The sequence below is a fragment of the Poecilia formosa genome, unplaced genomic scaffold (assembly GCF_000485575.1).
Source record: "Poecilia formosa unplaced genomic scaffold, Poecilia_formosa-5.1.2 Scaffold768, whole genome shotgun sequence".
Classification (NCBI taxonomy): Eukaryota; Metazoa; Chordata; class Actinopteri; order Cyprinodontiformes; family Poeciliidae; genus Poecilia; species Poecilia formosa.
The window spans coordinates 120,843-131,684 of record NW_006800707.1 but is presented as its reverse complement, the minus strand read 5'-3'; the positions used below and the strand labels follow the sequence as shown (position 1 = coordinate 131,684).

At 40.9% G+C, this 10,842-nt stretch overlaps 1 long non-coding RNA gene across 1 annotated transcript in view; it reads left to right on the top strand.

Moving 5' to 3' along the window:
• The window catches only part of LOC107834788 (uncharacterized), a 7,974-nt gene extending 1,473 nt beyond the window's left edge, over positions 1-6,501 (top strand). The window contains exons 2-3 of the long non-coding RNA XR_001660612.1: positions 2,465-2,473; positions 6,491-6,501. This is a non-coding gene — a long non-coding RNA (uncharacterized LOC107834788). The remainder of the gene's footprint in view (positions 1-2,464; positions 2,474-6,490) is intronic.
• Positions 6,502-10,842: the final 4,341 nt, after the last annotated feature.

Here is a 10,842-nt window from a genome sequence, read left to right as displayed (position 1 = left end):
TATATTGGCCTTCAGTAATCACTAGATTTAAATAGAGAAGATGGGCACATCCTGACGCAATAGTTCACACTACACGATTTTTTTGCCCCTATTTTCTCCTTATGACAATCTTAGAATGTTGGGCGATCCAAGATTGTTGCTGGTGATTTCTTAACTGATCATCCAGCAGTGTGAATCGTCGTGGCTGCTCCGATCTAAATCAGGGGTTTTCCCCAACTGGGAGCTGAACAGTGTGACAGGCAGCCAATCAGAAAGTGCGGATTCTCCTCCCGCTTTCGTCCAGCGGACATTGGAGATGATATGTGGAAACAACATTAATATTTATTCAAGATTTCGTGCAAAGAATATAGAAATGACAATGGGAGGAGTAGGAGCCAAATTGCTACCGCAGTTGATAAACCCGGTAGGTTTTCAGCTGTTCTTCGTAAATGTGACATAAATAGGTTATAATGATTCATTCAGTCAGGATTTTACACTGACTCTATGCATTGCAGGTAGATTCTAGTAAAGCATTGATTAATGCCCGATTTTAAAATTAGTTAACTGGACTTGTAGCCATTATCTTGGCCCCATGTGGCTGGACACCACATGCCTAGTATTCTGCCTAGAAGTCAGAGTACTAGGCATAGCGGTTTGAACCCGATCAAACGGTTATGCCTAGTATTTCTGTCGGCCAATGTGTCTCTCAGGTTTTGAAAATGGGCCGACAACTCATGTTGTGTCCGCTGGACATTACACTAAGGAAATGAGGAAGGGAGGGTCAGTGGAGAGCTTTTTTGAGCCTTTTTTCATTCAGTGTCATCAATAGAAAGAAAAAAGGCAGGAAGAGACGATAAAGCCGATAATTAAAATGAGGTCGATAGGTTTAATTTATCGTGCAATTAATTGTTTTGTCGTTTATCGCGACAGGCCGACGTGTATGTGTACAAGAGGTGTACATATTGAAGTCATTGAATCTATGGACACTTGCAGCTGCATAAACGCAATACGTAGATTCCTTTGCAAAACGAGGTCCAGCAAAAACAAATGCGATCAGATAGGGGCACCCAGTGTTGTGGTCAAGACCACCTAACCCGAAACCAAGGCAAGACCAAGACCAGAGTGTATCGAGACCGAGACAAGACCAAGACTTTTAGGGTCTGAGACCAAGTCAAGACCAAGACCAGCGGCCTTGGTATTACATGACACGATAAAATGTAAAATGTGATCAAAATTGCTTCTCAAATTGATCTGAAAGATCCATATTCCCATAAAAACACCTACATATTAAATACTTAATACATTTTACCAATATTAAATATTCCATCTCTGTGCTACAATCCGCGCTGGTCTCATGCCATCCCTAAAAAGATAACGCCCTGGGCGTATGCCCATATTGCTCATATCAGAAACCACCACTCTCTGCACCATTAAACATAGCAATTGAGGCAATGCCCGTATGGTAAATAACGCTCAGCTATGAACACTGACCAAGGAGCAACAAGCAAGAAGTAACCAAGCACAAGACGCTCACCGTGACTGTTCTCACCCCCTCTCCTGCTACATGAAACCAGGCAGTCTGACACCATGGCAGACATTACAGCTGCCACTTTGAACAAAAACAATCAAAGAGCAATGTGCATGCTCTTTCGTTCTTGTGTTTTAGTTATTTGTTAATGTAAAAAATATCAACGTACATAATTAAACAAAATCATGATGGCTACTGCAGCGTACGCAGAGCATTACAAGAACAAAGAACGGGTGTTCTGTCAGGTCAGATCGTCATACACTTAGCACGAACTCACGGCTATATCTGTCAGACACGTTATTACCATAAGATTTCATTTAATCAGCAACATAGAATCATGACGTAGATCATCATACGCTTTATTAACAGTTGTATGGCATCCTGACTTAGCGGCTAAGTAGGTTAATGAGTGTTACACGGGCGTGTGCTGTCGTTGACTGCAGCTGCAGCCAGACCTGCTTTCAATACACTTTGAAACCACAACGCATGTATATCTATATAGTTATCATTGTAAACAATTTAATGACTTATTTTTGTCATAACTTGTTGCATATGGTGAACTGACAACTCCTCAGACGGTCGGATTTCTTAATGCGCAGGCATGGTACTCACTGCATGTATGCTATTCTGACAGCGTATGGTAATCTCATAGAACAACGGCTCTCAGTGACTCCAGTCCTATCTAATTAGTAAAGAGTCGTTCAGAAAAATCAGACTGTTTCTGAATGTCACAGCGTTAGACATAGCGTTGTCCCATATATGCGACAAGTCAGTCAACATCTCCGCACAATAATTAAGTGCAGTGAGTGACAACTTTTTTTCATCAATATGCTTATGTGTCTCTATACAGCTAGCTTTGCTATACACATACAGCTAACGGAGCTTACCTTTCTTTGAGCTACTTTTCTAAGTGACGAAAAAAGTTAGACGTTGTCCCCACCGTCTGTGACAGCGAAGCACTGCTGAGTTAGCTGTGGCCATCGGATTTCTTATGATTTATGCAGCGCTATTCTATTACTGACTATTAGACCGACATCTTCTGCCGCTGAGAGGAAACCACTGCGCATGTCTTGGAGACGCGTGCGAGTGAAAGGTGGGGAGAGGAGGGGGAGAAACACAATCACGTTATTGCTTGGGTTTTAATCGGTGCGTTTTGCATCCACTGAAAACAACGATGTTAACAAATAAACTGGACAGTATGCTGTACGTTTAGTGATATTTTCACAGTTGCAGTCTTCACTGGTCTTGAAATAAAATGCTGAGTCCTCAGTCCCCGAGTCCGAGACAAGACTGAGACCAAACGCGGTCGAGTCCGAGACGAGACCGAGACCATCAAAAAATGGTCTTAAGACCAAGACCGATCTCGAGTACTACAACACTGGGGGCACCAACTTCATTGCAGCAAGTGTGGAGCTTGGTATGACACAATCGAGTGAAAACCCTCCCAACATTGTCAACTATTTTCACGCTAACCGTTGCACATGCCTCCCATATGGGTGGCATCTGGGAAAGGATGATTGGGGTAACTTGCAGAATACTGGATTCCATGCTCCTGCTGAACAAACACACCCATCTGACACATGAAGTGCGTTGTACCCTAATGGCTGAAGTATCGTTTATAGTCAATGCAAGACCCTTGGTTCCTATCTCAACAGATCCTTCCTCACCATTCCTACTATGTCCTGCAATGATATTGACCCAGAAGCAGCACGGAGAAGGAAGGGCAACTCCCTTGCTCCCTTGTTTTTAACTGTAACAAGGGACAGCTGGGGGACAATCAAGGGGTAGACGGGACAACACGGAGACTCCACAGAACACAGAAATAAACACACAAAAAAACAAAATCACTACAAGATACAGTCTGTCCTCATCATGGACATCAGTTCTTTTTTTAAAAGGTTTTGTTGGCTCTAATGGCCTTTATTTGAAAGTAGTTCAACAGGAAACAGTAATGAGAGAGAGGGAAGACATGTGGCAAATGTCACCAGGCGTTTGTGCGTTTTGCATCCAAAACTGGATGCAAACCACCGCGGTGGTCGCAGGAACCGCCATGAGGACTAAGGCCTCAATACGTGGGTCGTGCTTTGCCTCTACGCCACCACAGCACCCCCCTGAGAGTTCTGATCAACATTCATGTGACTCCCATATTGTGAAGTGTCTGGAAATAAATGTAAAATTAAAAACATATATATAAATATTCAAATTATTCTCTTTCACTCAGTGCATAAGACAACCAGCCATTGAGGAATCAGGAATCAACGTAGTGAATGAACATGATGCATACCGGCTTCATCCCGTCCGACCTCATTGAAGATCCCTAAAATAATTGTTTTTACAGCATTTCACAGAAAGCACAGACTTTTTCGTTCACGTTGGTTTCAGCGGCTGTGCAGATCTTCTTCTGGAGTTTAATGACGGTTGCCTGATCAACTATCTTCATAGTCGATCAGGCAACCGCCATTAAACTCATTACTGCGACCCACTGGACTGGAGTCTGAACAGAAAGTTGACAGAAAAAAAAAATCTAGAAGATTTGTTTTTTTAAAAAATTACATGACAATATATTTTATTTTTATTATAATTAACTACTAATATGTTTTTAATTGTATAGATGTTCATTTACTCAATTCTACTTTGAGCTGTCTTCTTTTTAGTTTATACAGAATATAATAAATATAATTGATCATATCCAAGTTATATTTATTGCTTAACTAACACTAACAACAAAAAAGAATAAAAATGCTTATGCTCTATCAGAAGGTATCACATATTTTCAACTATTTTGTTCTTCAATTAAAACTCAAGAGTTAAGCAACTAATTGTATCTACCAGGGGTCCCCAAAGTCGGTCCTCGAGGCCCTTCATCCTCCATGTTTTAGTTCTCTCCTTGGTTTAATGCACCTGGATCATATGATGGCTCGTTAGAAGGCCTAAGAGGAACAATGAAAAGCTGAAAAGGTTGTAACTATCACCAGGGAGAGAACTAAAACATGCAGGATGCCGGGCCTCAAGGACCGACTTTGGACACCCCAGAATATACTAATAAACTATCTGTAGTTTCTTCAGCCCTGTATTGTGGTATTGAATTCATACTGCTTCTACAATATGACTTGACTCTGGGTCATTGAAGAAATCAGTGAACATTAACATTTAGTTTGAATATTGTTCACAAAAATATTTTTTGTACATTGAACCACTCTGGAACACGTTTTTTTTCTTATTTTTGATTAAGTTACGTAATCTACAGATGGGTGGTATGTCAGTCACTCAGTAAGTATGTAATCATGCATATTCTGCTTTTATATTATCAATTCAATCAAAACTAAGTTTTTCAGTGCTCCTAACACACCTGTAAGATTTATTTTACCAGATAAGATAGATCATTGTTTGAATATTCTTTCTCCAATCATACTTCTTCATGGCATTCTTCTATAACTATAACACTTGTTTGAGTGTTTCAAAGGAAACTGGGAATGTTTAATCACAAAGTCCAGATTCTGAGGTGATTTCAGAAGAGTCAACAACAATTTAGTATGCCATGAACATCTGGCTATGGTACTAAAATGACCAATATTTTACATGTGCAAATGATTGGAACTTTGTCACATGATGGCACAACCAAGCTCAGCGTTTTCACGTTGGCAGAAACACTTCTCTTGGAAATGTGTACAGCGGTGGCTCTGTCTGCATTCCACCACACAATCTTGGATGAGTTTGACAGACGTGTAATGTTGACAATACATCATCAGATTTACCCTGAAAATTGTACTTTGATATGCACACTTGGTTACATCCCTAAGGTGAGCTAAGTGTGGTCAAGCGCTGGATGGTGACTCACTCTGTATTTGTTTCATTTGTATGACTTTGTAACATTTAAACATTTTTGGCTTTAATGCCTGCTTTATATTTAACCAAGTCTCATTATTTCTCAAGATAACACTGAGAGGTTTTGGTCGGGTTCTGGAACTGGTAAACCGACCTGGATGGTGTACAGAAGGTAAAATGGGTGAACTACAACAAGGTAGTCACAAAGGCCTGCACTCAATAGATTTGCATTTGCATGGCTCTCAGCAACTTCTTTTAAATATGAAAAGCTCTCCTAGGCCCAAGGGGAGGGAAGTGATGGGGCAACACGTACACACAAAGGTTCTGTCGGTTCTTTGCAGTTCCCTACAATTTCCCACTCTGACAAAAAACCCTGCTGATAGCCCTCAAACTCTAAGCGCATGGCAACGCTAGGTGTCAATAGCTGTTGAAAATCCCACTTTTCATGCAGTGTGGATTAGGGCTGGGCAATGTATCGAGGAAACTCGATGTATCGTGGGTTTTTCAATTAATGATGGTTAAAATGGCTCTATTGCAACCATCGATTATAAATTGTCGTTAAAACAAGGTTTATCCGACACACTATGAAATGCATCATGAGTCCCTCCCCCGGACTCGTGACGACGGAGTGCTGGGTGTGGCCTGCAGACATTTTGGGGAAGTGAGAAACTAAAACACACACAGAGGTCATTGTGAGTGTGTGTGTTACTGTGTATTATGCTGCTGTTCCTGACCGCCTGGAGATCAAAGCGTCCCCACGCTCAGCTTCATACAGGACTGCCAGTGCTGACAGCTGCTGATACTGCTGCACTGTGGTTGTGGACACCTCAAACGCCCCAGACCCGTACTTCAGGGTATTGGTTAAGTGGCACAACTCTGCCTCACCTGCTGGAAGCAGCCAATCGTGTTGAGGCTCATGGACTAGCTGGCTAATACTAAAGCAGGGAGACATTTGGAGGCTGGCGACAAACTGTGAGCTAGCAGATAAGTTGATTATTTTTGTTGGCAAAAAACAACAAAAATCATTAAAAAGAAGTAACATGAAGGAGGAGTGGGATGAATGATGAGATAGAGGTAGAAGGAAAGGCTGGTAAGATGATGGGAAGAGTGAAGGGTAATGAAGCGGGATGAGATGAATGATAGAAGAATGTGAAAGAGGTGGATGTAGAAAGATAAAGGACCAAGAAAACAGGAGGGAGAGAGAAAAAAGAAATAGCTTTTCAGACGGTGCAAGGACAAGCTGGCTGGAGAAAAACGGGTTACTGATTTTACACACACACACATGCACACAAATATTTTGAGCCTTTTCACACTGCTTTAATGAAGCTGTCAAGATGAAAAATGAGCTAGTCATATCTAATAACGCAGGAAGTTAGGAAGCAAACTTTTTATGCAGAACTGTAAAGGAAAGTGGATTGTGTGCTGATTAGAGAGAGCAGAGGAGACGTCCAGTGTTTGTCAGGAGTTCAGTCATGAATTTTGTTGCTGTAGTTCCCTGAAAAGACAAGACATTTACCAAATTATTAAAAGATTTTATAATGTAAAGTCATACTTATTATATTACTTTGGTCACATTTCTGCTGCTAACAGTACCAAATACATTGTGAAAGAAACATGTTTACAGGTGTTGCATGTCAAAACCAATTATTTAATCTGAAAGAACATAAAGAGAACTTTCAAACAATACCAAAATGTATGCTGATGAATTTGTAACTTATTTATTTTATTAACTGGCAATTTAGATGTGTGATGCTGTTTCATGTTGGGGAGTTGAGTTGAAGCTGTGAGGCGCAACCAAGTTCATGACTGATCAACGGAGGAAGGAGCAGAAAGGTCCTGGATCAGTTCCATCCTCACGGTTTTGTTCTGTTTGGTAATGTGAAGAACAAGGGCAAATATGGAGCTCACTGCTGCCCCCTGTCAGCATGGCATGGGGGCCTCGTCATGTGTATCTTCACTACACATTTATAACTGATTAAAAAGACTAAAAAAGTCACACATATCCATTTAATATATTAGAAAGAGTGCTTCGTTCACCATGTGTGCCAGCTGTTATGCATTTTTGCCTTGTGCAAAGTAAATGGAACCTGAAAGGTTTTTCAGGTGTGTTGGACTTTGCACACCTGAAAAGTCCAAATTGCTAATTAAAACTCAGGAAGACAATTGTGAGTTAAAGCACTTAGACAAAGATAAAATCTATTACCTTAATTTTGGTAATTTCATCTCACCCAACTTAACTGTCAACCATCAGAAGTGTGAGCGCAGATGTTAGTCCTCCAACCATGACTATATTTTATATTTTATCTAAAGCCATATTGGTTTTAGAGGGTCTGCTTTGTGAGAAACACAATTTTTTAGACTTGAGTCTGGTTTCATTAATTTCTGTGGATTAATCTTCCTTGAAACTTGGATATTCCTAGTTTCCAGAGAACTACCTCCAGTCTAAGGAAGCTTAAAGAACTGTAACAAATGTAACACTCCTGTATTTTGGGTCTGAGCATAAATTGAATGTGCCATTGTAAAAATGTCAAAAGCTCCCTAGTTCACATTTGAAGCACAGCAACAAGTTAGCTTTTCTGTCCATTTCTATTGAATTATAATTCACGTATCAGCTTCACAGGTTTTCTGGTTACTCGAACAGAAATCCAGACTTCAACAGCACATCAAGAAGTGCCATAAACTGTTAAACCAATTATGGAACTGGATTGGTTTAATCAAAGGTTTTTAATCGGTCAAGATCAGAGCAATATCAATACCTGCATCTCATACTTGCATTGTTTCCTGTGAATATTCTGTAGATGGTCATCAATTTTAAATTATGCATGATTAAGGTGAAAGTGATACCAGCTTTGGAGGTGATGAAAGATAATCTAATTGGTTTAAATGAATTTTGTTAAATGTGAATCCCTGCTCCCTCTGGCTGCTGGTTACAGATTTCTTCAGTATGTATATGTGTGCACGTATCCATGCTTCTTTAATGCATTGGAATTTTTTGCTTTTGCTTTTGCATTTCAGTAGTTGAAAGTCCTGACAAGTTGGTGTTAAATGCAAAGATGATAATAAAGATGGTCAGAAAATACATACCTATGTGTGAATTGTTTAAGAAGTTATTGCAGTTTAAGGTTTTGGTTTTTAAAAAGACTAGTATGCACACTAAGACGTTACAGTGAGTATTTGGATGTCTTGTGGTAATAAAGAGTGTCATTGTTTTGCTGATATCTTGGTTTAATAGTAGATGTTAGCCTCCAGCTTTCACAGCAGTGGCCTGTGGGAGAAACCTGAGCACCAGAATGAATAACAAAACTTATCCAATGCGTGGATGTGCAGAACCAGAACTACGGCATCTGTGAAAGCCCAATGTTAGTGTGCACAGTCAATACTCTACGTCCCCTTTCTTTAGCTCATGCCTATTATCATGAAACATTAAGAAGTCAAATTATGCCATAATTTCAACAGTAGCATGACAACCACATTCCATAGTATAGTATCTGGACCTGAAATAAGAACATTCATCATAACCATCATAACCATGACCTTAAATACAAGTAAAATAAAGACTAGGATGAACCTTTTTTCTCTTTTGTTTTTTAAACTAGTCATAACAATATTAATGATGCAGCCACATTGTAGAGCTGTAACAGCAAATTTACTCGGTCACAACACTTAGTCCAATTATTTAGGATTTGGTTTACTGACACGGTCTGAGCGTGCTCTGTAGAGATTGTTTATCATGGTCAAGGACAAATCAGTAATTGGAATTTGGACCCCACAATGCTCAGAGTCCATTTTCTGTTGTGTTTGTCCAGTAATGGCGATGGGCTTGTCTGAGGTAGGGCCAGCATCCTGATACTGAGTCATTTGGATCAAGCTGAGTTGGAGGAGGCTCAGCCACAGGTTAAATGTGTTTCCTGTTCTTCCAATAGCAGGGGTGGTTAATCCTGGTCCTCGAGGGCCGGGGTCCTGCAACTCTTAGACGTCTCCCTGGTCCAACACACTTGAATCCAACAGCTTAATCACCTCTGAAGTGAAGTCAAGGTGCCCAGAGTTCTGCTAATGACCTCATTGTTTGACTCAGGTGTGTTGAAGTAGAGATACAGCTAATGGTTGCAGGAGACTGGCCCTCCAGGCCTGGAGTTGCCCACCCCTGACCTATAGGTTTGTCCTTCTGACTGAACCAAATAAGACCTGGACTCATTGCACATTTCTTTGATGGATCCCATGCGGTCATAACCTTTTGGTGTTTGTAGCCTGATGACTTGTCCTTTCTTTAGTGGCTGAAGAGGTCGACTCATCCTGTCATAATACACCTTCTGTGCCAATCTGTTGTTGAGAAGTTGAGCACTGATGTCCTCAGGATTACACTTATCTGGTGCTACCAGTTCCTTTGAGAGCGGAAGCGTAGTTCGTGTTTGTTGCGACATAAGTCATTGCGCTGGAGATCCGAGTATGGTGTCACAAAGTACATTCCTCATGTTCAACAGGTTGAGAAAATGTCAGTCTTGTCTCTGTAAGATTTCTCCATAAGGCTCTTAACACTACATACAGCTCTCTTAGCTAATCCATTGAACTGAGGGTTTTCAGGGTTACTCATGACCTGAGTGAAGTCTCACCGTTTGGCAAAGTCTTTAAAACTTTGGCTTGTAAAACTGCCTGCCTTTGTCTGATATCAGAGTGTGAGGTGCTCCATGGACTGCAAAATGATATTTCAGCTTGCCAATGACTGCAACAGATGGGAGATCGCGAAGCAGATCAGCCTGAATAAGAGTAGAGAAGTACCAGACCTGCTTGTTGCACCATTCAAAGGAATCAGTAGCTACTGTGGACTGGGGTAGCTGTGGAAAAGAGTGCAAATGCAGTGGCTCCTTCTGCTGATGCAGTTTAGTACTATTACATACAGAGCATCTCTGTACTTCCTCATCAGTGTCTCTTGTCATTGTGGGCCAGAACACTATGCTTCTCACCTTGCGCTTGGTGTCCTCTGCTCCTGGGTGTCCTCTGTGAAGTATGCCCACAAATGTCTTCTGTAATGAGAGGGAGATTACAATTTTCTGTCCCTTCATCACAATGCCCTCTGTATTGTGATGTAGATGGCATTGTGATGTTCATGCCAATAGGTAAATAAGGACGTACTGTATGTGGGAGAGTGGGCTGTTTGGTGAACCATCCATGTTTGTTGGTGCTGCTGAGTGTCTGGAGAGTCATATCTGTGGCTGTGTGCTCCTTTAAGTCCCACTCACAGACATTACATTAAAATCATCCACTTCAACTGCAAGCTGGGTGTAGACCTCCTCGGTGCTCTTGACAATGTGTCGGCTAGGTGCATTTGTTTGCCGCTCTTGTATACAAGGCTAATGTATTTTTGAAGCTTCATCATTATTCTTTGCAGTCCTGCAGGTGCTGCATAAATAGACTTTTTTATTATTGTCACAAGAGGCTGATGATCAGTTTCAACAGTTATTTGTTTGCCATAAATTTTGAGCATGCAAAAACAACAGCCAGCGGCTCTTTTT